The 19,468-nt window shown below is 40.6% G+C and overlaps 61 non-coding genes across 61 annotated transcripts; all 61 read right to left on the minus strand.

The window, feature by feature from the left end:
- Nucleotides 1–90: 90 nt before the first annotated feature.
- On the minus strand, nt 91–163 carry TRNAR-ACG (transfer RNA arginine (anticodon ACG)). The gene has a single exon. It is a non-coding gene; the product is annotated as a tRNA-Arg (tRNA).
- A 419-nt stretch (nt 164–582) lies between these two features.
- Nucleotides 583–655, minus strand: TRNAR-ACG (transfer RNA arginine (anticodon ACG)). Its single transcript has one exon. It is a non-coding gene; the product is annotated as a tRNA-Arg (tRNA).
- Nucleotides 656–910: 255 nt separating this feature from the next.
- TRNAR-UCG (transfer RNA arginine (anticodon UCG)) lies at nt 911–983 on the minus strand. Its single transcript has one exon. It is a non-coding gene; the product is annotated as a tRNA-Arg (tRNA).
- Nucleotides 984–1,074: 91 nt separating this feature from the next.
- On the minus strand, nt 1,075–1,147 carry TRNAR-ACG (transfer RNA arginine (anticodon ACG)). The gene has a single exon. It is a non-coding gene; the product is annotated as a tRNA-Arg (tRNA).
- Nucleotides 1,148–1,402: 255 nt separating this feature from the next.
- TRNAR-ACG (transfer RNA arginine (anticodon ACG)) lies at nt 1,403–1,475 on the minus strand. The gene has a single exon. It is a non-coding gene; the product is annotated as a tRNA-Arg (tRNA).
- Nucleotides 1,476–1,566: 91 nt separating this feature from the next.
- Nucleotides 1,567–1,639, minus strand: TRNAR-ACG (transfer RNA arginine (anticodon ACG)). Its single transcript has one exon. It is a non-coding gene; the product is annotated as a tRNA-Arg (tRNA).
- Nucleotides 1,640–2,222: 583 nt separating this feature from the next.
- Nucleotides 2,223–2,295, minus strand: TRNAR-ACG (transfer RNA arginine (anticodon ACG)). Its single transcript has one exon. It is a non-coding gene; the product is annotated as a tRNA-Arg (tRNA).
- A 583-nt stretch (nt 2,296–2,878) lies between these two features.
- TRNAR-ACG (transfer RNA arginine (anticodon ACG)) lies at nt 2,879–2,951 on the minus strand. Its single transcript has one exon. It is a non-coding gene; the product is annotated as a tRNA-Arg (tRNA).
- A 91-nt stretch (nt 2,952–3,042) lies between these two features.
- On the minus strand, nt 3,043–3,115 carry TRNAR-ACG (transfer RNA arginine (anticodon ACG)). Its single transcript has one exon. It is a non-coding gene; the product is annotated as a tRNA-Arg (tRNA).
- A 255-nt stretch (nt 3,116–3,370) lies between these two features.
- TRNAR-UCG (transfer RNA arginine (anticodon UCG)) lies at nt 3,371–3,443 on the minus strand. Its single transcript has one exon. It is a non-coding gene; the product is annotated as a tRNA-Arg (tRNA).
- A 412-nt stretch (nt 3,444–3,855) lies between these two features.
- On the minus strand, nt 3,856–3,928 carry TRNAR-ACG (transfer RNA arginine (anticodon ACG)). The gene has a single exon. It is a non-coding gene; the product is annotated as a tRNA-Arg (tRNA).
- Nucleotides 3,929–4,019: 91 nt separating this feature from the next.
- TRNAR-UCG (transfer RNA arginine (anticodon UCG)) lies at nt 4,020–4,092 on the minus strand. The gene has a single exon. It is a non-coding gene; the product is annotated as a tRNA-Arg (tRNA).
- A 577-nt stretch (nt 4,093–4,669) lies between these two features.
- TRNAR-UCG (transfer RNA arginine (anticodon UCG)) lies at nt 4,670–4,742 on the minus strand. Its single transcript has one exon. It is a non-coding gene; the product is annotated as a tRNA-Arg (tRNA).
- Nucleotides 4,743–5,155: 413 nt separating this feature from the next.
- On the minus strand, nt 5,156–5,228 carry TRNAR-ACG (transfer RNA arginine (anticodon ACG)). Its single transcript has one exon. It is a non-coding gene; the product is annotated as a tRNA-Arg (tRNA).
- Nucleotides 5,229–5,483: 255 nt separating this feature from the next.
- On the minus strand, nt 5,484–5,556 carry TRNAR-ACG (transfer RNA arginine (anticodon ACG)). The gene has a single exon. It is a non-coding gene; the product is annotated as a tRNA-Arg (tRNA).
- Nucleotides 5,557–5,647: 91 nt separating this feature from the next.
- Nucleotides 5,648–5,720, minus strand: TRNAR-UCG (transfer RNA arginine (anticodon UCG)). Its single transcript has one exon. It is a non-coding gene; the product is annotated as a tRNA-Arg (tRNA).
- A 577-nt stretch (nt 5,721–6,297) lies between these two features.
- Nucleotides 6,298–6,370, minus strand: TRNAR-ACG (transfer RNA arginine (anticodon ACG)). The gene has a single exon. It is a non-coding gene; the product is annotated as a tRNA-Arg (tRNA).
- Nucleotides 6,371–6,461: 91 nt separating this feature from the next.
- TRNAR-UCG (transfer RNA arginine (anticodon UCG)) lies at nt 6,462–6,534 on the minus strand. The gene has a single exon. It is a non-coding gene; the product is annotated as a tRNA-Arg (tRNA).
- Nucleotides 6,535–6,619: 85 nt separating this feature from the next.
- Nucleotides 6,620–6,692, minus strand: TRNAR-ACG (transfer RNA arginine (anticodon ACG)). Its single transcript has one exon. It is a non-coding gene; the product is annotated as a tRNA-Arg (tRNA).
- Nucleotides 6,693–6,783: 91 nt separating this feature from the next.
- Nucleotides 6,784–6,857, minus strand: TRNAR-ACG (transfer RNA arginine (anticodon ACG)). Its single transcript has one exon. It is a non-coding gene; the product is annotated as a tRNA-Arg (tRNA).
- A 91-nt stretch (nt 6,858–6,948) lies between these two features.
- Nucleotides 6,949–7,021, minus strand: TRNAR-ACG (transfer RNA arginine (anticodon ACG)). Its single transcript has one exon. It is a non-coding gene; the product is annotated as a tRNA-Arg (tRNA).
- A 91-nt stretch (nt 7,022–7,112) lies between these two features.
- On the minus strand, nt 7,113–7,185 carry TRNAR-ACG (transfer RNA arginine (anticodon ACG)). The gene has a single exon. It is a non-coding gene; the product is annotated as a tRNA-Arg (tRNA).
- A 255-nt stretch (nt 7,186–7,440) lies between these two features.
- Nucleotides 7,441–7,513, minus strand: TRNAR-ACG (transfer RNA arginine (anticodon ACG)). The gene has a single exon. It is a non-coding gene; the product is annotated as a tRNA-Arg (tRNA).
- Nucleotides 7,514–7,604: 91 nt separating this feature from the next.
- Nucleotides 7,605–7,677, minus strand: TRNAR-UCG (transfer RNA arginine (anticodon UCG)). The gene has a single exon. It is a non-coding gene; the product is annotated as a tRNA-Arg (tRNA).
- Nucleotides 7,678–7,924: 247 nt separating this feature from the next.
- Nucleotides 7,925–7,997, minus strand: TRNAR-UCG (transfer RNA arginine (anticodon UCG)). Its single transcript has one exon. It is a non-coding gene; the product is annotated as a tRNA-Arg (tRNA).
- A 413-nt stretch (nt 7,998–8,410) lies between these two features.
- TRNAR-UCG (transfer RNA arginine (anticodon UCG)) lies at nt 8,411–8,483 on the minus strand. Its single transcript has one exon. It is a non-coding gene; the product is annotated as a tRNA-Arg (tRNA).
- Nucleotides 8,484–8,732: 249 nt separating this feature from the next.
- On the minus strand, nt 8,733–8,805 carry TRNAR-ACG (transfer RNA arginine (anticodon ACG)). The gene has a single exon. It is a non-coding gene; the product is annotated as a tRNA-Arg (tRNA).
- Nucleotides 8,806–8,896: 91 nt separating this feature from the next.
- TRNAR-UCG (transfer RNA arginine (anticodon UCG)) lies at nt 8,897–8,969 on the minus strand. The gene has a single exon. It is a non-coding gene; the product is annotated as a tRNA-Arg (tRNA).
- An 85-nt stretch (nt 8,970–9,054) lies between these two features.
- On the minus strand, nt 9,055–9,127 carry TRNAR-ACG (transfer RNA arginine (anticodon ACG)). Its single transcript has one exon. It is a non-coding gene; the product is annotated as a tRNA-Arg (tRNA).
- Nucleotides 9,128–9,218: 91 nt separating this feature from the next.
- TRNAR-ACG (transfer RNA arginine (anticodon ACG)) lies at nt 9,219–9,292 on the minus strand. The gene has a single exon. It is a non-coding gene; the product is annotated as a tRNA-Arg (tRNA).
- Nucleotides 9,293–9,383: 91 nt separating this feature from the next.
- On the minus strand, nt 9,384–9,456 carry TRNAR-ACG (transfer RNA arginine (anticodon ACG)). The gene has a single exon. It is a non-coding gene; the product is annotated as a tRNA-Arg (tRNA).
- Nucleotides 9,457–9,547: 91 nt separating this feature from the next.
- TRNAR-ACG (transfer RNA arginine (anticodon ACG)) lies at nt 9,548–9,620 on the minus strand. The gene has a single exon. It is a non-coding gene; the product is annotated as a tRNA-Arg (tRNA).
- Nucleotides 9,621–9,875: 255 nt separating this feature from the next.
- Nucleotides 9,876–9,948, minus strand: TRNAR-ACG (transfer RNA arginine (anticodon ACG)). Its single transcript has one exon. It is a non-coding gene; the product is annotated as a tRNA-Arg (tRNA).
- Nucleotides 9,949–10,039: 91 nt separating this feature from the next.
- Nucleotides 10,040–10,112, minus strand: TRNAR-UCG (transfer RNA arginine (anticodon UCG)). Its single transcript has one exon. It is a non-coding gene; the product is annotated as a tRNA-Arg (tRNA).
- Nucleotides 10,113–10,359: 247 nt separating this feature from the next.
- On the minus strand, nt 10,360–10,432 carry TRNAR-UCG (transfer RNA arginine (anticodon UCG)). Its single transcript has one exon. It is a non-coding gene; the product is annotated as a tRNA-Arg (tRNA).
- A 413-nt stretch (nt 10,433–10,845) lies between these two features.
- TRNAR-UCG (transfer RNA arginine (anticodon UCG)) lies at nt 10,846–10,918 on the minus strand. Its single transcript has one exon. It is a non-coding gene; the product is annotated as a tRNA-Arg (tRNA).
- A 249-nt stretch (nt 10,919–11,167) lies between these two features.
- On the minus strand, nt 11,168–11,240 carry TRNAR-ACG (transfer RNA arginine (anticodon ACG)). The gene has a single exon. It is a non-coding gene; the product is annotated as a tRNA-Arg (tRNA).
- A 91-nt stretch (nt 11,241–11,331) lies between these two features.
- Nucleotides 11,332–11,404, minus strand: TRNAR-UCG (transfer RNA arginine (anticodon UCG)). The gene has a single exon. It is a non-coding gene; the product is annotated as a tRNA-Arg (tRNA).
- Nucleotides 11,405–11,489: 85 nt separating this feature from the next.
- TRNAR-ACG (transfer RNA arginine (anticodon ACG)) lies at nt 11,490–11,562 on the minus strand. Its single transcript has one exon. It is a non-coding gene; the product is annotated as a tRNA-Arg (tRNA).
- Nucleotides 11,563–11,653: 91 nt separating this feature from the next.
- TRNAR-ACG (transfer RNA arginine (anticodon ACG)) lies at nt 11,654–11,727 on the minus strand. The gene has a single exon. It is a non-coding gene; the product is annotated as a tRNA-Arg (tRNA).
- A 91-nt stretch (nt 11,728–11,818) lies between these two features.
- On the minus strand, nt 11,819–11,891 carry TRNAR-ACG (transfer RNA arginine (anticodon ACG)). The gene has a single exon. It is a non-coding gene; the product is annotated as a tRNA-Arg (tRNA).
- A 91-nt stretch (nt 11,892–11,982) lies between these two features.
- Nucleotides 11,983–12,055, minus strand: TRNAR-ACG (transfer RNA arginine (anticodon ACG)). The gene has a single exon. It is a non-coding gene; the product is annotated as a tRNA-Arg (tRNA).
- Nucleotides 12,056–12,310: 255 nt separating this feature from the next.
- Nucleotides 12,311–12,383, minus strand: TRNAR-ACG (transfer RNA arginine (anticodon ACG)). Its single transcript has one exon. It is a non-coding gene; the product is annotated as a tRNA-Arg (tRNA).
- Nucleotides 12,384–12,474: 91 nt separating this feature from the next.
- On the minus strand, nt 12,475–12,547 carry TRNAR-UCG (transfer RNA arginine (anticodon UCG)). The gene has a single exon. It is a non-coding gene; the product is annotated as a tRNA-Arg (tRNA).
- A 247-nt stretch (nt 12,548–12,794) lies between these two features.
- TRNAR-UCG (transfer RNA arginine (anticodon UCG)) lies at nt 12,795–12,867 on the minus strand. Its single transcript has one exon. It is a non-coding gene; the product is annotated as a tRNA-Arg (tRNA).
- Nucleotides 12,868–13,280: 413 nt separating this feature from the next.
- On the minus strand, nt 13,281–13,353 carry TRNAR-ACG (transfer RNA arginine (anticodon ACG)). The gene has a single exon. It is a non-coding gene; the product is annotated as a tRNA-Arg (tRNA).
- A 91-nt stretch (nt 13,354–13,444) lies between these two features.
- Nucleotides 13,445–13,517, minus strand: TRNAR-UCG (transfer RNA arginine (anticodon UCG)). The gene has a single exon. It is a non-coding gene; the product is annotated as a tRNA-Arg (tRNA).
- Nucleotides 13,518–13,772: 255 nt separating this feature from the next.
- On the minus strand, nt 13,773–13,845 carry TRNAR-ACG (transfer RNA arginine (anticodon ACG)). Its single transcript has one exon. It is a non-coding gene; the product is annotated as a tRNA-Arg (tRNA).
- Nucleotides 13,846–13,936: 91 nt separating this feature from the next.
- TRNAR-ACG (transfer RNA arginine (anticodon ACG)) lies at nt 13,937–14,009 on the minus strand. The gene has a single exon. It is a non-coding gene; the product is annotated as a tRNA-Arg (tRNA).
- A 91-nt stretch (nt 14,010–14,100) lies between these two features.
- Nucleotides 14,101–14,174, minus strand: TRNAR-ACG (transfer RNA arginine (anticodon ACG)). The gene has a single exon. It is a non-coding gene; the product is annotated as a tRNA-Arg (tRNA).
- Nucleotides 14,175–14,593: 419 nt separating this feature from the next.
- Nucleotides 14,594–14,666, minus strand: TRNAR-UCG (transfer RNA arginine (anticodon UCG)). Its single transcript has one exon. It is a non-coding gene; the product is annotated as a tRNA-Arg (tRNA).
- A 904-nt stretch (nt 14,667–15,570) lies between these two features.
- Nucleotides 15,571–15,643, minus strand: TRNAR-ACG (transfer RNA arginine (anticodon ACG)). Its single transcript has one exon. It is a non-coding gene; the product is annotated as a tRNA-Arg (tRNA).
- A 255-nt stretch (nt 15,644–15,898) lies between these two features.
- Nucleotides 15,899–15,971, minus strand: TRNAR-UCG (transfer RNA arginine (anticodon UCG)). The gene has a single exon. It is a non-coding gene; the product is annotated as a tRNA-Arg (tRNA).
- A 412-nt stretch (nt 15,972–16,383) lies between these two features.
- Nucleotides 16,384–16,456, minus strand: TRNAR-ACG (transfer RNA arginine (anticodon ACG)). The gene has a single exon. It is a non-coding gene; the product is annotated as a tRNA-Arg (tRNA).
- Nucleotides 16,457–16,547: 91 nt separating this feature from the next.
- TRNAR-UCG (transfer RNA arginine (anticodon UCG)) lies at nt 16,548–16,620 on the minus strand. Its single transcript has one exon. It is a non-coding gene; the product is annotated as a tRNA-Arg (tRNA).
- A 420-nt stretch (nt 16,621–17,040) lies between these two features.
- Nucleotides 17,041–17,113, minus strand: TRNAR-UCG (transfer RNA arginine (anticodon UCG)). The gene has a single exon. It is a non-coding gene; the product is annotated as a tRNA-Arg (tRNA).
- Nucleotides 17,114–17,362: 249 nt separating this feature from the next.
- On the minus strand, nt 17,363–17,435 carry TRNAR-UCG (transfer RNA arginine (anticodon UCG)). The gene has a single exon. It is a non-coding gene; the product is annotated as a tRNA-Arg (tRNA).
- Nucleotides 17,436–17,684: 249 nt separating this feature from the next.
- TRNAR-ACG (transfer RNA arginine (anticodon ACG)) lies at nt 17,685–17,758 on the minus strand. Its single transcript has one exon. It is a non-coding gene; the product is annotated as a tRNA-Arg (tRNA).
- Nucleotides 17,759–18,013: 255 nt separating this feature from the next.
- On the minus strand, nt 18,014–18,086 carry TRNAR-UCG (transfer RNA arginine (anticodon UCG)). Its single transcript has one exon. It is a non-coding gene; the product is annotated as a tRNA-Arg (tRNA).
- A 741-nt stretch (nt 18,087–18,827) lies between these two features.
- TRNAR-ACG (transfer RNA arginine (anticodon ACG)) lies at nt 18,828–18,900 on the minus strand. Its single transcript has one exon. It is a non-coding gene; the product is annotated as a tRNA-Arg (tRNA).
- Nucleotides 18,901–19,155: 255 nt separating this feature from the next.
- TRNAR-UCG (transfer RNA arginine (anticodon UCG)) lies at nt 19,156–19,228 on the minus strand. The gene has a single exon. It is a non-coding gene; the product is annotated as a tRNA-Arg (tRNA).
- Nucleotides 19,229–19,468: the final 240 nt, after the last annotated feature.

Genomic DNA, 19,468 nt, shown 5'->3' on the forward strand with positions numbered 1-19,468 from the left:
TTGGAGGTTTATCTAAATGCTATTGAAGCATTGCAATATTTTAAATTTCCCTTCCGTTATATTCTAATAATCATCTTTAAATGTTAATACCGAGCTTGCCACGACTCGAACCTGGAATCTTCTGCTCCGTAGGCAGACGCGTTATCCATTGCGCCACAAGCCCGTTGGAGGTTAATCTAAATGCTATTGAATCATTGCAATATTATAAATTTCCCTTCTGTTACATTCCAATAATCATCTTTAAATGATAATACCGAGCCTGCCATGACTCGAACCTAGAATCTTTTGCTCCGTAGGCAGACGCGTTATCCATTGCGCCACAAGCCCGTTGGAAGTTAATCTAAATGCTATTGAAGCATTGCAATATTATAAATTTCCCTTCCGTTATATTCTAATAATCATCTTTAAATGTTAACACCGAGCTTGCCAGGACTCGAACCTAGAATCTTTTGCTCCGTAGGCAGCTGCGTTATCCGTTGCGCCACAAGCCCGTTGGAGGTTTATTCAAATGCTATTGAAGCATTGCAATATTATAAATTTCCCTTCCGTTACATTCCAATAATCATCTTTAAATGTTAACACCGAGCTTGCCAGGACTCGAACCTGGAATCTTCTGCTTCGTAGGCAGACGCGTTATCCATTGCGCCACAAGCCCGTTGGAGGTTAATCCAAATGCTATTGAAGCATTGCAATATTATAAATTCCCCTTCCGTTACATTCCAATAATCATCTTTAAATGTTAACATCGAGCTTGCCAGGACTCGAACCTTAAATCTTCTGCTCCGTAGGCAGACGCGTTATCCATTGCGCGACAAGCCCGTTGGAGGTTAATCTAAATGCTAATAAAGCATTGCAATATTATAAATTTCCCTTCCGTTACATTCCAATAATCATCTTTAAATGTTAACTCCGAGCTTGCCAGGACTCGAACCTGGAATCTTCTGCTTCGAAGGCAGACGCGTTATCCATTGCGCCACAAGCCCGTTGGAGGTTAATCCAAATGCTATTGAAGCATTGCAATATTATAAATTTCCCTTCCGGTATATTCAAATAATCATCTTTAAATGTTAATACCGAGCTTGCCAGGACTCGAACCTGGAATCTTCTGCTCCGTAGGCAGACGCGTTATTCATTGCGCCACAAGCCCGTTGGAGGTTAATCTAAATGCTATTGAAGCATTGCAATATTATAAATTTCCCTTCCGTTATATTCTAATAATCATCTTTAAATGTTAACACCGAGCTTGCCAGGACTCGAACCTAGAATCTTTTGCTCCGTAGGCAGCTGCGTTATCCGTTGCGCCACAAGGCCGTTGGAGGTTTATTCAAATGCTATTGAAGCATTGCAATATTATAAATTTCCCTTCCGTTACATTCCAATAATCATCTTTAAATGTTAACACCGAGATTGCCAGGACTCGAACCTGGAATCTTCTGCTCCGTAGGCAGACGCGTTATCCATTGCGCCACAAGCCCGTTGGAGGTTAATCCAAATGCTATTGAAGCATTGCAATATTATAAATTTCCCTTCCGGTATATTCAAATAATCATCTTTAAATGTTAATACCGAGCTTGCCAGGACTCGAACCTGGAATCTTCTGCTCCGTAGGCAGACGCGTTATTCATTGCGCCACAAGCCCGTTGGAGGTTAATCTAAATGCTATTGAAGCATTGCAATATTATAAATTTCCCTTCCGTTATATTCTAATAATCATCTTTAAATGTTAACACCGAGCTTGCCAGGACTCGAACCTAGAATCTTTTGCTCCGTAGGCAGCTGCGTTATCCGTTGCGCCACAAGGCCGTTGGAGGTTTATTCAAATGCTATTGAAGCATTGCAATATTATAAATTTCCCTTCCGTTACATTCCAATAATCATCTTTAAATGTTAACACCGAGCTTGCCAGGACTCGAACCTGGAATCTTCTGCTCCGTAGGCAGACGCATTATCCATTGCGCCCCAAGCCCGTTGGAGGTTAATCTAAATGCTATTGAAGCATTGCAATATTATAAATTTCAATTCCGTTACATTCCAATAATCATCTTTAAATGTTAACACCGAGCTTGCCAGGACTCGAACCTTAAATCTTCTGCTCCGTAGGCAGACGCGTTATCCATTGCGCCACAAGCCCGTTGGAGGTTAATCCAAATGCTATTGAAGCATTGCAATATTATAAATTTCCCTTCCGGTATATTCAAATAATCATCTTTAAATGTTAATACCGAGCTTGCCAGGACTCGAACCTGGAATCTTCTGCTCCGTAGGCAGACGCGTTATTCATTGCGCCACAAGCCCGTTGGAGGTTAATCTAAATGCTATTGAAGCATTGCAATATTATAAATTTCCCTTCCGTTATATTCTAATAATCATCTTTAAATGTTAACACCGAGCTTGCCAGGACTCGAACCTAGAATCTTTTGCTCCGTAGGCAGCTGCGTTATCCGTTGCGCCACAAGGCCGTTGGAGGTTTATTCAAATGCTATTGAAGCATTGCAATATTATAAATTTCCCTTCCGTTACATTCCAATAATCATCTTTAAATGTTAACACCGAGCTTGCCAAAACTCGAACCTGGAATCTTCTGCTCCGTAGGCAGACGCATTATCCATTGCGCCCCAAGCCCGTTGGAGGTTAATCTAAATGCTATTGAAGCATTGCAATATTATAAATTTCCCTTCCGTTACATTCCAATAATCATCTTTAAATGTTAACACCGAGCTTGCCAGGACTCGAACCTTAAATCTTCTGCTCCGTAGGCAGACGCGTTATCCATTGCGCCACAAGCCCGTTGGAGGTTAATCCAAATGCTATTGAAGCATTGCAATATTATAAATTTCCCTTCCGGTATATTCAAATAATCATCTTTAAATGTTAATACCGAGCTTGCCAGAACTCGAACCTGGAATCTTCTGCTCCGTAGGCAGACGCGTTATCCATTGCGCCACAAGCCCGTTGGAGGTTAATCTAAATGCTATTGAAGCATTGCAATATTATAAATTTCCCTTCCGTTATATTCTAATAATCATCTTTAAATGTTAATTCCGAGCTTGCCAGGACTCGAACCCGGAATCTTCTGCTCCGTAGGCAGACGCGTTATCCATTGCGCCACAAGCCCGTTGGAGGTTAATCTAAATGCTATTGAAGCATTGCAATATTATAAATTCCCCTTCCGTTACATTCCTATAATCATCTTTAAATGTTAACACCGAGCTTGCCAGGACACGAACCTTAAATCTTCTGCTCCGTAGGCAGACGCGTTATCCATTGCGCCACAAGCCCGTTGGAGGTTAATCTAAATGCTATTGAAGCATTGCAATATTATAAATTTCCGTTCCGTTACATTCCAATAATCATCTTTAAATGTTAACACCGAGCTTGCCAGGACTCGAACCTGGAATCTTCTGCTTCGAAGGCAGACGCGTTATCCATTACGCCACAAGCCCTTGCTTCGATTTATAAAAAACTTTTCCAAACATTGTATTTATGCATTTTATGACGCATAAAAGATCTTTAATTTAAATAATCACCGAGCTTGCCATGACTCGAACCTAGAATCTTTTGCTCCGTAGGCAGACGCGTTATCCATTGCGCCACAAGCCCGTTGGAGGTTAATCTAAATGCTATTGAAGCATCGCAATATTATAAATTTCCCTTCCGTTATATTCTAATAATCATCTTTAAATGTTAACACCGAGCTTCCCAGGACTCGAACCTAGAATCTTTTGCTCCGTAGGCAGCTGCGTTATCCGTTGCGCCACAAGCCCGTTGGAGGTTAATCCAAATGCTATTGAAGCATTGCAATATTATAAATTTCCCTTCCGGTATATTCAAATAATCATCTTTAAATGTTAATACCGAGCTTGCCAGGACTCGAACCTGGAATCTTCTGCTCCGTAGGCAGACGCGTTATCCATTGCGCCACAAGCCCGTTGGAGGTTAATCTAAATGCTATTGAAGCATTGCAATATTATAAATTTCCCTTCCGTTATATTCTAATAATCATCTTTAAATGTTAATACCGAGCTTGCCAGGACTCGAACCCAGAATCTTCTGCTTCGAAGGCAGACGCGTTATCCATTACGCTACAAGCCCGTTGGAGGTTAATCTAAATGCTATTGAAGCATTGCAATATTATAAATTTACCTTCCGTTATATTCTAATAATCATCTTTAAATGTTAATACCGAGCTTGCCAGGACTCGAACCCAGAATCTTCTGCTTCGAAGGCAGACGCGTTATCCATTACGCTACAACCCCTTGCTTCGTTCTATCAAAAACTTTTCCAAGCATTGTATTTATGCATTTTTATGACGCATAAAAGATCTTTAATTTAAATAAACACCGAGCTTGCCATGACTCGATCCTAGAATCTTTTGCTCCGTAGGCAGACGCGTTATCCATTGCGCCACAAGCCCGTTGGAGGTTAATCTAAATGCTATTGAAGCATTGCAATATTATAAATTTCCCTTCCGTTATATTCTAATAATCATCTTTAAATGTTAACACCGAGCTTGCCAGGACTCGAACCTAGAATCTTTTGCTCCGTAGGCAGCTGCGTTATCCGTTGCGCCACAAGCCCGTTGGAGGTTAATCCAAATGCTATTGAAGCATTGCAATATTATAAATTTCCCTTCCGTTATATTCTAATAATCATCTTTAAATGTTAATACCGAGCTTGCCAGGACTCGAACCTGGAATCTTCTGCTTCGAAGGCAGACGCGTTATCCATTACGCTACAACCCCTTGCTTCGTTCTATCAAAAACTTTTCCAAGCATTGTATTTATGCATTTTTATGACGCATAAAAGATCTTTAATTTAAATAAACACCGAGCTTGCCATGACTCGAACCTAGAATCTTTTGCTCCGTAGGCAGACGCGTTATCCATTGCGCCACAAGCCCGTTGGAGGTTAATCTAAATGCTATTGAAGCATTGCAATATTATAAATTTCCCTTCCGTTATATTCTAATAATCATCTTTAAATGTTAACACCGAGCTTGCCAGGACTCGAACCTAGAATCTTTTGCTCCGTAGGCAGCTGCGTTATCCGTTGCGCCACAAGCCCGTTGGAGGTTAATCCAAATGCTATTGAAGCATTGCAATATTATAAATTTCCCTTCCGGTATATTCAAATAATCATCTTTAAATGTTAATACCGAGCTTGCCAGGACTCGAACCTGGAATCTTCTGCTCCGTTGGCAGACGCGTTATCCATTGCGCCACAAGCCCGTTGGAGGTTAATCTAAATGCTATTGAAGCATCGCAATATTATAAATTTCCCTTCCGTTATATTCTAATAATCATCTTTAAATGTTAACACCGAGCTTCCCAGGACTCGAACCTAGAATCTTTTGCTCCGTAGGCAGCTGCGTTATCCGTTGCGCCACAAGCCCGTTGGAGGTTAATCCAAATGCTATTGAAGCATTGCAATATTATAAATTTCCCTTCCGGTATATTCAAATAATCATCTTTAAATGTTAATACCGAGCTTGCCAGGACTCGAACCTGGAATCTTCTGCTCCGTAGGCAGACGCGTTATCCATTGCGCCACAAGCCCGTTGGAGGTTAATCTAAATGCTATTGAAGCATTGCAATATTATAAATTTCCCTTCCGTTATATTCTAATAATCATCTTTAAATGTTAATACCGAGCTTGCCAGGACTCGAACCCAGAATCTTCTGCTTCGAAGGCAGACGCGTTATCCATTACGCTACAAGCCCGTTGGAGGTTAATCTAAATGCTATTGAAGCATTGCAATATTATAAATTTACCTTCCGTTATATTCTAATAATCATCTTTAAATGTTAATACCGAGCTTGCCAGGACTCGAACCCAGAATCTTCTGCTTCGAAGGCAGACGCGTTATCCATTACGCTACAACCCCTTGCTTCGTTCTATCAAAAACTTTTCCAAGCATTGTATTTATGCATTTTTATGACGCATAAAAGATCTTTAATTTAAATAAACACCGAGCTTGCCATGACTCGAACCTAGAATCTTTTGCTCCGTAGGCAGACGCGTTATCCATTGCGCCACAAGCCCGTTGGAGGTTAATCTAAATGCTATTGAAGCATTGCAATATTATAAATTTCCCTTCCGTTATATTCTAATAATCATCTTTAAATGTTAACACCGAGCTTGCCAGGACTCGAACCTAGAATCTTTTGCTCCGTAGGCAGCTGCGTTATCCGTTGCGCCACAAGCCCGTTGGAGGTTAATCCAAATGCTATTGAAGCATTGCAATATTATAAATTTCCCTTCCGGTATATTCAAATAATCATCTTTAAATGTTAATACCGAGCTTGCCAGGACTCGAACCTGGAATCTTCTGCTCCGTTGGCAGACGCGTTATCCATTGCGCCACAAGCCCGTTGGAGGTTAATCTAAATGCTATTGAAGCATTGCAATAATATAAATTTCCCTTCCGTTATATTCCAATAATCATCTTTAAGTGTTAATACCGAGCTTGCCAGGACTCGAACCTGGAATCATCTGCTTCGAAGGCAGACGCGTTATCCATTACGCTACAAGCCCTTGCTTCGTTCTATCAAAAACTTTTCCAAACATTGTATTTATGCATTTTTATGACGCATAAAAGATGTTTAATTTAAATAAACACCGAGCTTGCCAGGACTCGAACCTGGAAACTTCTGCTCCGTAGGCAGACGCGTTATCCATTGCGCTACAAGCCCGTTGGAGGTTAATCTAAATGCTATTGAAGCATTGCAATATTATAAATTTCCCTTCCGTTATATTCTAATAATCATCTTTAAATGTTAATACCGAGCTTTGCCAGGACTCGAACCTGGAACCTTCTGCTCCGTAGGCAGACGCGTTATCCATTGCGCCACAAGCCCGTTGGAGGTTAATCCAAATGCTATTGAAGCATTGCAATATTATAAATTTCCCTTCCGATACATTCCAATAATCATCTTTAAATGTAAATACGGAGCTTGCCAGGACTCGAACCTGGAATCTTCTGCTCCGTAGGCAGACGCGTTATCTATTGCGCCACAAGCCCGTTTGAGGTTAATCTAAATGCTATTGAAGCATTGCAATATTATAAATTTCCCTTCCGTTATATTCTAATAATCATTTTTAAATGTTAATACCGAGCTTGCCAGGACTCGAACCTGGAATCTTCTGCTCCGTAGGCAGACGCGTTATCCATTGCGCCACAAGCCCGTTGGAGGTTAAGCTAAATGCTATTGAAGCATTGCAATATTATAAATTCCCCTTCCGTTACATTCCAATAATCATCTTTAAATGTTAACACCGAGCTTGCCAGGACACGAACCTTAAATCTTCTGCTCCGTAGGCAGACGCGTTATCCATTGCGCCACAAGCCCGTTGGAGGTTAATCTAAATGCTATTGAAGCATTGCAATATTATAAATTTCCCTTCCGTTACATTCCAATAATCATCCTTAAATGTTAATACCGAGCTTGCCAGGACTCGAACCTGGAATCTTCTGCTCCGTAGGCAGACGCGTTATCCATTGCGCCACAAGCCCGTTGGAGGTTAATCTAAATGCTATTGAAGCATTGCAATATTATAAATTCCCCTTCCGTTACATTCCAATAATCATCTTTAAATGTTAACACCGAGCTTGCCAGGACTCGAACCTGGAATCTTCTGCTTCGAAGGCAGACGCGTTATCCATTACGCCACAAGCCCTTGCTTCGATTTATCAAAAACTTTTCCAAACATTGTATTTATGCATTTTATGACGCATAAAAGATCTTTAATTTAAATAAACACCGAGCTTTCCAGGACTCGAACCTACACCTTTTGCTCCGTAGACAGCTGCGTTATCCGTTGCGCCACAAGCCCGCTGGAGGTTTATTTAAATGCTATCGAAGCATTGCAATATTATAAATTTCCCTTCCGTTATATTCTAATAATCATCTTTAAATGTTAATACCGAGCTTGCCAGGACTCGAACCCAGAATCTTCTGCTTCGAAGGCAGACGCGTTATCCATTACGCTACAAGCCCTTGCTTCGTTCTATCAAAAACCTTTCCAAGCATTGTATTTATGCATTTTTATGACGCATAAAAGATCTTTAATTTAAATAAACACCGAGCTTGCCATGACTCGAACCTAGAATCTTTTGCTCCGTAGGCAGACGCGTTATCCATTGCGCCACAAGCCCGTTGGAGGTTAATCTAAATGCTATTGAAGCATTGCAATATTATAAATTTCCCTTCCGTTATATTCTAATAATCATCTTTAAATGTTAACACCGAGCTTGCCAGGACTCGAACCTAGAATCTTTTGCTCCGTAGGCAGCTGCGTTATCCGTTGCGCCACAAGCCCGTTGGAGGTTAATCCAAATGCTATTGAAGCATTGCAATATTATAAATTTCCCTTCCGTTATATTCTAATAATCATCTTTAAATGTTAATACCGAGCTTGCCAGGACTCGAACCTGGAATCTTCTGCTTCGAAGGCAGACGCGTTATCCATTACGCTACAACCCCTTGCTTCGTTCTATCAAAAACTTTTCCAAGCATTGTATTTATGCATTTTTATGACGCATAAAAGATCTTTAATTTAAATAAACACCGAGCTTGCCATGACTCGAACCTAGAATCTTTTGCTCCGTAGGCAGCTGCGTTATCCGTTGCGCCACAAGCCCGTTGGAGGTTAATCCAAATGCTATTGAAGCATTGCAATATTATAAATTTCCCTTCCGGTATATTCAAATAATCATCTTTAAATGTTAATACCGAGCTTGCCAGGACTCGAACCTGGAATCTTCTGCTCCGTTGGCAGACGCGTTATCCATTGCGCCACAAGCCCGTTGGAGGTTAATCTAAATGCTATTGAAGCATTGCAATAATATAAATTTCCCTTCCGTTATATTCCAATAATCATCTTTAAGTGTTAATACCGAGCTTGCCAGGACTCGAACCTGGAATCATCTGCTTCGAAGGCAGACGCGTTATCCATTACGCTACAAGCCCTTGCTTCGTTCTATCAAAAACTTTTCCAAACATTGTATTTATGCATTTTTATGACGCATAAAAGATGTTTAATTTAAATAAACACCGAGCTTGCCAGGACTCGAACCTGGAAACTTCTGCTCCGTAGGCAGACGCGTTATCCATTGCGCTACAAGCCCGTTGGAGGTTAATCTAAATGCTATTGAAGCATTGCAATATTATAAATTTCCCTTCCGTTATATTCTAATAATCATCTTTAAATGTTAATACCGAGCTTTGCCAGGACTCGAACCTGGAACCTTCTGCTCCGTAGGCAGACGCGTTATCCATTGCGCCACAAGCCCGTTGGAGGTTAATCCAAATGCTATTGAAGCATTGCAATATTATAAATTTCCCTTCCGATACATTCCAATAATCATCTTTAAATGTAAATACGGAGCTTGCCAGGACTCGAACCTGGAATCTTCTGCTCCGTAGGCAGACGCGTTATCTATTGCGCCACAAGCCCGTTTGAGGTTAATCTAAATGCTATTGAAGCATTGCAATATTATAAATTTCCCTTCCGTTATATTCTAATAATCATTTTTAAATGTTAATACCGAGCTTGCCAGGACTCGAACCTGGAATCTTCTGCTCCGTAGGCAGACGCGTTATCCATTGCGCCACAAGCCCGTTGGAGGTTAAGCTAAATGCTATTGAAGCATTGCAATATTATAAATTCCCCTTCCGTTACATTCCAATAATCATCTTTAAATGTTAACACCGAGCTTGCCAGGACACGAACCTTAAATCTTCTGCTCCGTAGGCAGACGCGTTATCCATTGCGCCACAAGCCCGTTGGAGGTTAATCTAAATGCTATTGAAGCATTGCAATATTATAAATTTCCCTTCCGTTACATTCCAATAATCATCCTTAAATGTTAATACCGAGCTTGCCAGGACTCGAACCTGGAATCTTCTGCTCCGTAGGCAGACGCGTTATCCATTGCGCCACAAGCCCGTTGGAGGTTAATCTAAATGCTATTGAAGCATTGCAATATTATAAATTCCCCTTCCGTTACATTCCAATAATCATCTTTAAATGTTAACACCGAGCTTGCCAGGACTCGAACCTGGAATCTTCTGCTTCGAAGGCAGACGCGTTATCCATTACGCCACAAGCCCTTGCTTCGATTTATCAAAAACTTTTCCAAACATTGTATTTATGCATTTTATGACGCATAAAAGATCTTTAATTTAAATAAACACCGAGCTTTCCAGGACTCGAACCTACACCTTTTGCTCCGTAGACAGCTGCGTTATCCGTTGCGCCACAAGCCCGCTGGAGGTTTATTTAAATGCTATCGAAGCATTGCAATATTATAAATTTCCCTTCCGTTATATTCTAATAATCATCTTTAAATGTTAATACCGAGCTTGCCAGGACTCGAACCCAGAATCTTCTGCTTCGAAGGCAGACGCGTTATCCATTACGCTACAAGCCCTTGCTTCGTTCTATCAAAAACCTTTCCAAGCATTGTATTTATGCATTTTTATGACGCATAAAAGATCTTTAATTTAAATAAACACCGAGCTTGCCATGACTCGAACCTAGAATCTTTTGCTCCGTAGGCAGACGCGTTATCCATTGCGCCACAAGCCCGTTGGAGGTTAATCTAAATGCTATTGAAGCATTGCAATATTATAAATTTCCCTTCCGTTATATTCTAATAATCATCTTTAAATGTTAACACCGAGCTTGCCAGGACTCGAACCTAGAATCTTTTGCTCCGTAGGCAGCTGCGTTATCCGTTGCGCCACAAGCCCGTTGGAGGTTAATCCAAATGCTATTGAAGCATTGCAATATTATAAATTTCCCTTCCGTTATATTCTAATAATCATCTTTAAATGTTAATACCGAGCTTGCCAGGACTCGAACCTGGAATCTTCTGCTTCGAAGGCAGACGCGTTATCCATTACGCTACAACCCCTTGCTTCGTTCTATCAAAAACTTTTCCAAGCATTGTATTTATGCATTTTTATGACGCATAAAAGATCTTTAATTTAAATAAACACCGAGCTTGCCATGACTCGAACCTAGAATCTTTTGCTCCGTAGGCAGCTGCGTTATCCGTTGCGCCACAAGCCCGTTGGAGGTTAATCCAAATGCTATTGAAGCATTGCAATATTATAAATTTCCCTTCCGGTATATTCAAATAATCATCTTTAAATGTTAATACCGAGCTTGCCAGGACTCGAACCTGGAATCTTCTGCTCCGTTGGCAGACGCGTTATCCATTGCGCCACAAGCCCGTTGGAGGTTAATCTAAATGCTATTGAAGCATTGCAATATTATAAATTTCCCTTCCGTTATATTCCAATAATCATCTTTAAATGTTAATACCGAGCTTGCCAGGACTCGAACCTGGAATCATCTGCTTCGAAGGCAGACGCGTTATCCATTACGCTACAAGCCCTTGCTTCGTTCTATCAAAAACTTTTCCAAACATTGTATTTATGCATTTTTATGACGCATAAAAGATGTTTAATTTAAATAAACACCGAGCTTGCCAGGACTCGAACCTGGAAACTTCTGCTCCGTAGGCAGACGCGTTATCCATTGCGCTACAAGCCCGTTGGAGGTTAATCTAAATGCTATTGAAGCATTGCAATATTATAAATTTCCCTTCCGTTATATTCTAATAATCATCTTTAAATGTTAATACCGAGCTTTGCCAGGACTCGAACCTGGAACCTTCTGCTCCGTAGGCAGACGCGTTATCCATTGCGCCACAAGCCCGTTGGAGGTTAATCCAAATGCTATTGAAGCATTGCAATATTATAAATTTCCCTTCCGATACATTCCAATAATCATCTTTAAATGTAAATACGGAGCTTGCCAGGACTCGAACCTGGAATCTTCTGCTCCGTAGGCAGACGCGTTATCTATTGCGCCACAAGCCCGTTTGAGGTTAATCTTAATGCTATTGAAGCATTGCAATATTATAAATTTCCCTTCCGTTATATTCTAATAATCATTTTTAAATGTTAATACCGAGCTTGCCAGGACTCGAATCTGGAATCTTCTGCTCCGTAGGCAGACGCGTTATCCATTGCGCCACAAGCCCGTTGGAGGTTAAGCTAAATGCTATTGAAGCATTGCAATATTATAAATTCCCCTTCCGTTACATTCCAATAATCATCTTTAAATGTTAACACCGAGCTTGCCAGGACACGAACCTTAAATCTTCTGCTCCGTAGGCAGACGCGTTATCCATTGCGCCACAAGCCCGTTGGAGGTTAATCTAAATGCTATTGAAGCATTGCAATATTATAAATTTCCCTTCCGTTACATTCCAATAATCATCCTTAAATGTTAATACCGAGCTTGCCAGGACTCGAACCTGGAATCTTCTGCTCCGTAGGCAGACGCGTTATCCATTGCGCCACAAGCCCGTTGGAGGTTAATCTAAATGCTATTGAAGCATTGCAATATTATAAATTCCCCTTCCGTTACATTCCAATAATCATCTTTAAATGTTAACACCGAGCTTGCCAGGACTCGAACCTGGAATTTTCTGCTTCGAAGGCAGACGCGTTATCCATTACGCCACAAGCCCTTGCTTCGATTTATCAAAAACTTTTCCAAACATTGTATTTATGCATTTTATGACGCATAAAAGATCTTTAATTTAAATAAACACCGAGCTTTCCAGGACTCGAACCTACACCTTTTGCTCCGTAGACAGCTGCGTTATCCGTTGCGCCACAAGCCCGCTGGAGGTTTATTTAAATGCTATCGAAGCATTGCAATATTATAAATTTCCCTTCCGTTACATTCTAATAATCATCTTTAAATGTTAATACCGAGCTTGCCAGGACTCGAACCCAGAATCTTCTGCTTCGAAGGCAGACGCGTTATCCATTACGCTACAAGCCCTTGCTTCGTTCTATCAAAAACCTTTCCAAGCATTGTATTTATGCATTTTTATGACGCATAAAAGATCTTTAATTTAAATAAACACCGAGCTTGCCATGACTCGAACCTAGAATCTTTTGCTCCGTAGGCAGACGCGTTATCCATTGCGCCACAAGCCCGTTGGAGATTAATCTAAATGCTATTGAAGCATTGCAATATTATAAATTTCCCTTCCGTTATATTCTAATAATCATCTTTAAATGTTAACACCGAGCTTGCCAGGACTCAAACCTAGAATCTTTTGCTCCGTAGGCAGCTGCGTTATCCGTTGCGCCACAAGCCCGTTGGAGGTTAATCCAAATGCTATTGAAGCATTGCAATATTATAACTTTCCCTTCCGGTATATTCAAATAATCATCTTTAAATGTTAATATCGAGCTTGCCAGGACTCGAACCTGGAATCTTCTGCTCCGTAGGCAGAGGCGTTATCCATTGCGCCACAAGCCCGTTGGAGGTTAATCTAAATGCTATTGAAGCATTGCAATATTATAAATTTCCCTTCCGTTATATTCTAATAATCATCTTTAAATGTTAATACCGAGCTTGCCAGGTCTCGAACCCAGAATCTTCTGCTTCGAAGGCAGACGCGTTATCCATTGCGCCACAAGCCCGTTGGAGGTTAATCTAAATGCTATTGAAGCATTGCAATATTATAAATTTCCCTTCCGTTATATTCTAATAATCATCTTTAAATGTTAACACCGAGCTTGCCAGGACTCGAACCTAGAATCTTTTGCTCCGTAGACAGCTGCGTTATCCGTTGCGCCACAAGCCCGATGGAGGTTAATCCAAATGCTATTGAAGCATTGCAATATTATAAATTTCCCTTCCGGTATATTCAGATAATTATCTTTAAATGTTAATACCGAGCTTGCCAGGACTCGAACCTGGAATCTTCTGCTCCGTTGGCAGACGCGTTATCCATTGCGCCACAAGCCCGTTGGAGGTTAATCTAAATGCTATTGAAGCATTGCAATATTATAAATTTCCCTTCCGTTATATTCCAATAATCATCTTTAAATGTTAATACCGAGCTTGCCAGGACTCGAACCTGGAAACTTCTGCTCCGTAGGCAGACGCGTTATCCATTGCGCTACAAGCCCGTTGGAGGTTAATCTAAATGCTATTGAAGCATTGCAATATTATAAATTTCCCTTCCGTTATATTCTAATAATCATCTTTAAATGTTAATACCGAGCTTTGCCAGGACTCGAACCTGGAACCTTCTGCTCCGTAGGCAGACGCGTTATCCATTGCGCCACAAGCCCGTTGGAAGTTAATCCAAATGCTATTGAAGCATTGCAATATTATAAATTTCCCTTCCGATACATTCCAATAATCATCTTTAAATGTAAATACGGAGCTTGTCAGGACTCGAACCTTAAATCTTCTGCTCCGTAGGCAGACGCGTTATCCATTGCGCCACAAGCCCGTTGGAGGTTAATCCAAATGCTATTGAAGCATTGCAATATTATAAATTTCCCTTCCGGTATATTCAAATAATCATCTTTAAATGTTAATACCGAGCTTGCCAGGACTCGAACCTTAAATCTTCTGCTCCGTAGGCAGACGCGTTATCCATTGCGCCACAAGCCCGTTGGAGGTTAATCCAAATGCTATTGAAGCATTGCAATATTATAAATTTCCGTTCCGTTACATTCCAATAATCATCTTTAAATGTTAACACCGAGCTTGCCAGGACTCGAACCTGGAATCTTCTGCTTCGAAGGCAGACGCGTTATCCATTACGCCACAAGCCCTTGCTTCGATTTATAAAAAACTTTTCCAAACATTGTATTTATGCATTTTATGACGCATAAAAGATCTTTAATTTAAATAAACACCGAGCTTGCCATGACTCGAACCTAGAATCTTTTGCTCCGTAGGCAGACGCGTTATCCATTGCGCCACAAGCCCGTTGGAGGTTAATCTAAATGCTATTGAAGCATCGCAATATTATAAATTTCCCTTCCGTTATATTCTAATAATCATCTTTAAATGTTAACACCGAGCTTCCCAGGACTCGAACCTAGAATCTTTTGCTCCGTAGGCAGCTGCGTTATCCGTTGCGCCACAAGGCCGTTGGAGGTTTATTCAAATGCTATTGAAGCATTGCAATATTATAAATTTCCCTTCCGTTACATTCCAATAATCATCTTTAAATGTTAACACCGAGCTTGCCAGGACTCGAACCTGGAATCTTCTGCTCCGTAGGCAGACGCATTATCCATTGCGCCCCAAGCCCGTTGGAGGTTAATCTAAATGCTATTGAAGCATTGCAATATTATAAATTTCCCTTCCGTTACATTCCAATAATCATCTTTAAATGTTAACACCGAGCTTGCCAGGACTCGAACCTTAAATCTTCTGCTCCGTAGGAAGACGCGTTATCCATTGCGCCACAAGCCCGTTGGAGGTTAATCCAAATGCTATTGAAGCATTGCAATATTATAAATTTCCCTTCCGGTATATTCAAATAATCATCTTTAAATGTTAATACCGAGCTTGTCAGAACTCGAACCTGGAATCTTCTGCTCCGTAGGCAGACGCGTTATCCATTGCGCCACAAGCCCGTTGGAGGTTAATCTAAATGCTATTGAAGCATTGCAATATTATAAATTTCCCTTCCGTTATATTCTAATAATCATCTTTAAATGTTAATTCCGAGCTTGCCAGGACTCGAACCTGGAATCTTCTGCTCCGTAGGCAGACGCGTTATCCATTGCGCCACAAGACCGTTGGAGGTTAATCTAAATGCTATTGAAGCATTGCAATATTATAAATTCCCCTTCCGTTACATTCCTATAATCATCTTTAAATGTTAACACCGAGCTTGCCAGGACACGAACCTTAAATCTTCTGCTCCGTAGGCAGACGCGTTATCCATTGCGCCACAAGCCCGTTGGAGGTTAATCTAAATGCTATTGAAGCATTGCAATATTATAAATTTCCGTTCCGTTACATTCCAATAATCATCTTTAAATGTTAACACCGAGCTTGCCAGGACTCGAACCTGGAATCTTCTGCTTCGAAGGCAGACGCGTTATCCATTACGCCACAAGCCCTTGCTTCGATTTATAAAAAACTTTTCCAAACATTGTATTTATGCATTTTATGACGCATAAAAGATCTTTAATTTAAATAAACACCGAGCTTGCCATGACTCGAACCTAGAATCTTTTGCTCCGTAGGCAGACGCGTTATCCATTGCGCCACAAGCCCGTTGGAGGTTAATCTAAATGCTATTGAAGCATCGCAATATTATAAATTTCCCTTCCGTTATATTCTAATAATCATCTTTAAATGTTAACACCGAGCTTCCCAAAACTCGAACCTAGAATCTTTTGCTCCGTAGACAGCTGCGTTATCCGTTGCGCCACAAGCCCGATGGAGGTTAATCCAAATGCTATTGAAGCATTGCAATATTATAAATTTCCCTTCCGGTATATTCAAATAATCATCTTTAAATGTTAATACCGAGCTTGCCAGGACTCGAACCTGGAATCTTCTGCTCCGTTGGCAGACGCGTTATCCATTGCGCCACAAGCCCGTTGGAGGTTAATCTAAATGCTATTGAAGCATTGCAATATTATAAATTTCCCTTCCGTTATATTCTAATAATCATCTTTAAATGTTAATACCGAGCTTGCCAGGACTCGAACCCAGAATCTTCTGCTTCGAAGGCAGACGCGTTATCCATTGCGCTACAAGCCCGTTGGAGGTTAATCTAAATGCTATTGAAGCATTGCAATATTATAAATTTCCCTTCCGTTATATTCTAATAATCATCTTTAAATGTTAATACCGAGCTTTGCCAGGACTCCAACCTGGAACCTTCTGCTCCGTAGGCAGACGCGTTATCCATTGCGCCACAAGCCCGTTGGAAGTTAATCCAAATGCTATTGAAGCATTGCAATATTATAAATTTCCCTTCCGATACATTCCAATAATCATCTTTAAATGTAAATACGGAGCTTGTCAGGACTCGAACCTTAAATCTTCTGCTCCGTAGGCAGACGCGTTATCCATTGCGCCACAAGCCCGTTTGAGGTTAATCTAAATGCTATTGAAGCATTGCAATATTATAAATTTCCCTTCCGTTATATTCTAATAATCATCTTTAAATGTTAATACCGAGCTTGCCAGGACTCGAACCTGGAATCTTCTGCTTCGAAGGCAAAAGCGTTATCCATTACGCCACAAGCCCTTGCTTCGTTCTATCAAAAACTTTTCCAAACATTGTATTTATGCATTTTTATGACGCATAAAAGATCTTTAATTAAAATAAACACCGAGCTTGCCATGACTCGAACCTAGAATCTTTGGCTCCGTAGGCAGACGCGTTATCCATTGCGCCACAAGCCCGTTGGAGGTCAATCTAAATGCTATTGAAGCATTGCAATATCATAAATTTCCCTTCTGTTATATTCAAATAATCATCTTTAAATGTTAATACCGAGCTTGCCAGGACTCGATCCTGGAATCTTCTGCTTCGAAGGCAGACGCGTTATCCATTACGCCACAAGCCCTTGCTTCGTTCTATCAAAAACTTTTCCAAACATTGTAGTTATGCATTTTTATGACGCATAAAAGATCTTTAATTAAAATAAACACCGAGCTTGCCAGGACTCCAACCTAGAATCTTTTGCTCCGTAGGCAGACTTGTTATCCATTGCGCCAAAGGCCCGTTGGAGGTTAACCTAAATGCTATTGAAGCATTGCAATATTATAAATTTCCCTTCCGTTATATTCTAATAATCATCTTTAAATGTTAATACCGAGCTTTGCCAGGACTCGAACCTGGAACCTTCTGCTCCGTAGGCAGACGCGTTATCCATTGCGCCACAAGCCTTTTGGAGGTTAATCCAAATGCTATTGAAGCATTGCAATATTATAAATTTCCCTTCCGTTACATTCCAATAATCATCTTTAAATGTTAATACCGAGCTTGCCAGGACTCGAACCTTAAATCTTCTGCTCCGTAGGCAGACGCGTTATCCATTGCGCCACAAGCCCGTTTGAGGTTAATCTAAATGCTATTGAAGCATTGCAATATTATAAATTTCCCTTCCGTTATATTCTAATAATCATCTTTAAATGTTAATACCGAGCTTGCCAGGACTCGAACCTGGAATCTTCTGCTTCGAAGGCAGACGCGTTATCCATTGCGCCACAAGCCCGTTGGAGGTTAATCCAAATGCTATTGAAGCATTGCAATATTATAAATTTCCCTTCCGATACATTCCAATAATCATCTTTAAATGTAAAAACGGAGCTTGCCAGGACTCGAACCTTAAATCTTCTGCTCCGTAGGCAGACGCGTTATCCATTGCGCCACAAGCCCGTTTGAGGTTAATCTAAATGCTATTGAAGCATTGCAATATTATAAATTTCCCTTCCGTTATATTCTAATAATCATCTTTAAATGTTAATACCGAGATTCCCAGGACTCGAACCTGGAATCTTCTGCTTCGAAGGCAGACGCGTTATCCATTACTCCACAAGCCCTTGCTTCGTTCTATCAAAAACTTTTCCAAACATTGTATTTATGCATTTTTATGACGCATAAATGATCTTTAATTAAAATAAACACCGAGCTTGCCATGACTCGAACCTAGAATCTTTGGCTCCGTAGGCAGACGCGTTATCCATTGCGCCACAAGCCCGTTGGAGGTCAATCTAAATGCTATTGAAGCATTGCAATATCATAAATTTCCCTTCTGTTATATTCAAATAATCATCTTTAAATGTTAATACCGAGCTTGCCAGAACTCGAACCTGGAATCTTCTGCTCCGTAGGTAGACGCGTTATCCATTGCGCCACAAGCCCGTTGGAGGTTAATCTAAATGCTATTGAAGCATTGCAATATTATAAATTTCCCTTCCGTTATATTCTAATAATCATCTTTAAATGTTAATTCCGAGCTTGCCAGGACTCGAACCTGGAATCTTCTGCTCCGTAGGCAGACGCGTTATCCATTGCGCCACAAGCCCGTTGGAGGTTAATCTAAATGCTATTGAAGCATTGCAATATTATAAATTCCCCTTCCGTTACATTCCTATAATCATCTTTAAATGTTAACACCGAGCTTGCCAGGACACGAACCTTAAATCTTCTGCTCCGTAGGCAGACGCGTTATCCATTGCGCCACAAGCCCGTTGGAGGTTAATCTAAATGCTATTGAAGCATTGCAATATTATAAATTTCCGTTCCGTTACATTCCAATAATCATCTTTAAATGTTAACACCGAGCTTGCCAGGACTCGAACCTGGAATCTTCTGCTTCGAAGGCAGACGCGTTATCCATTACGCCACAAGCCCTTGCTTCGTTCTATCAAAAACTTTTCCAAACATTGTAGTTATGCATTTTTATGACGCATAAAAGATCTTTAATTAAAATAAACACCGAGCTTGCCATGACTCGAACCTAGAATCTTTGGCTCCGTAGGCAGACGCGTTATCCATTGCGCCACAAGCCCGTTGGAGGTCAATCTAAATGCTATTGAAGCATTGCAATATCATAAATTTCCCTTCTGTTATATTCAAATAATCATCTTTAAA

Source organism: Phalangium opilio, unplaced genomic scaffold (genome assembly GCF_054372755.1).
Source record: "Phalangium opilio isolate 3A_F unplaced genomic scaffold, DU_Popi_V2 ptg000054l_1, whole genome shotgun sequence".
Lineage (NCBI taxonomy): Eukaryota > Metazoa > Arthropoda > Arachnida > Opiliones > Phalangiidae > Phalangium > Phalangium opilio.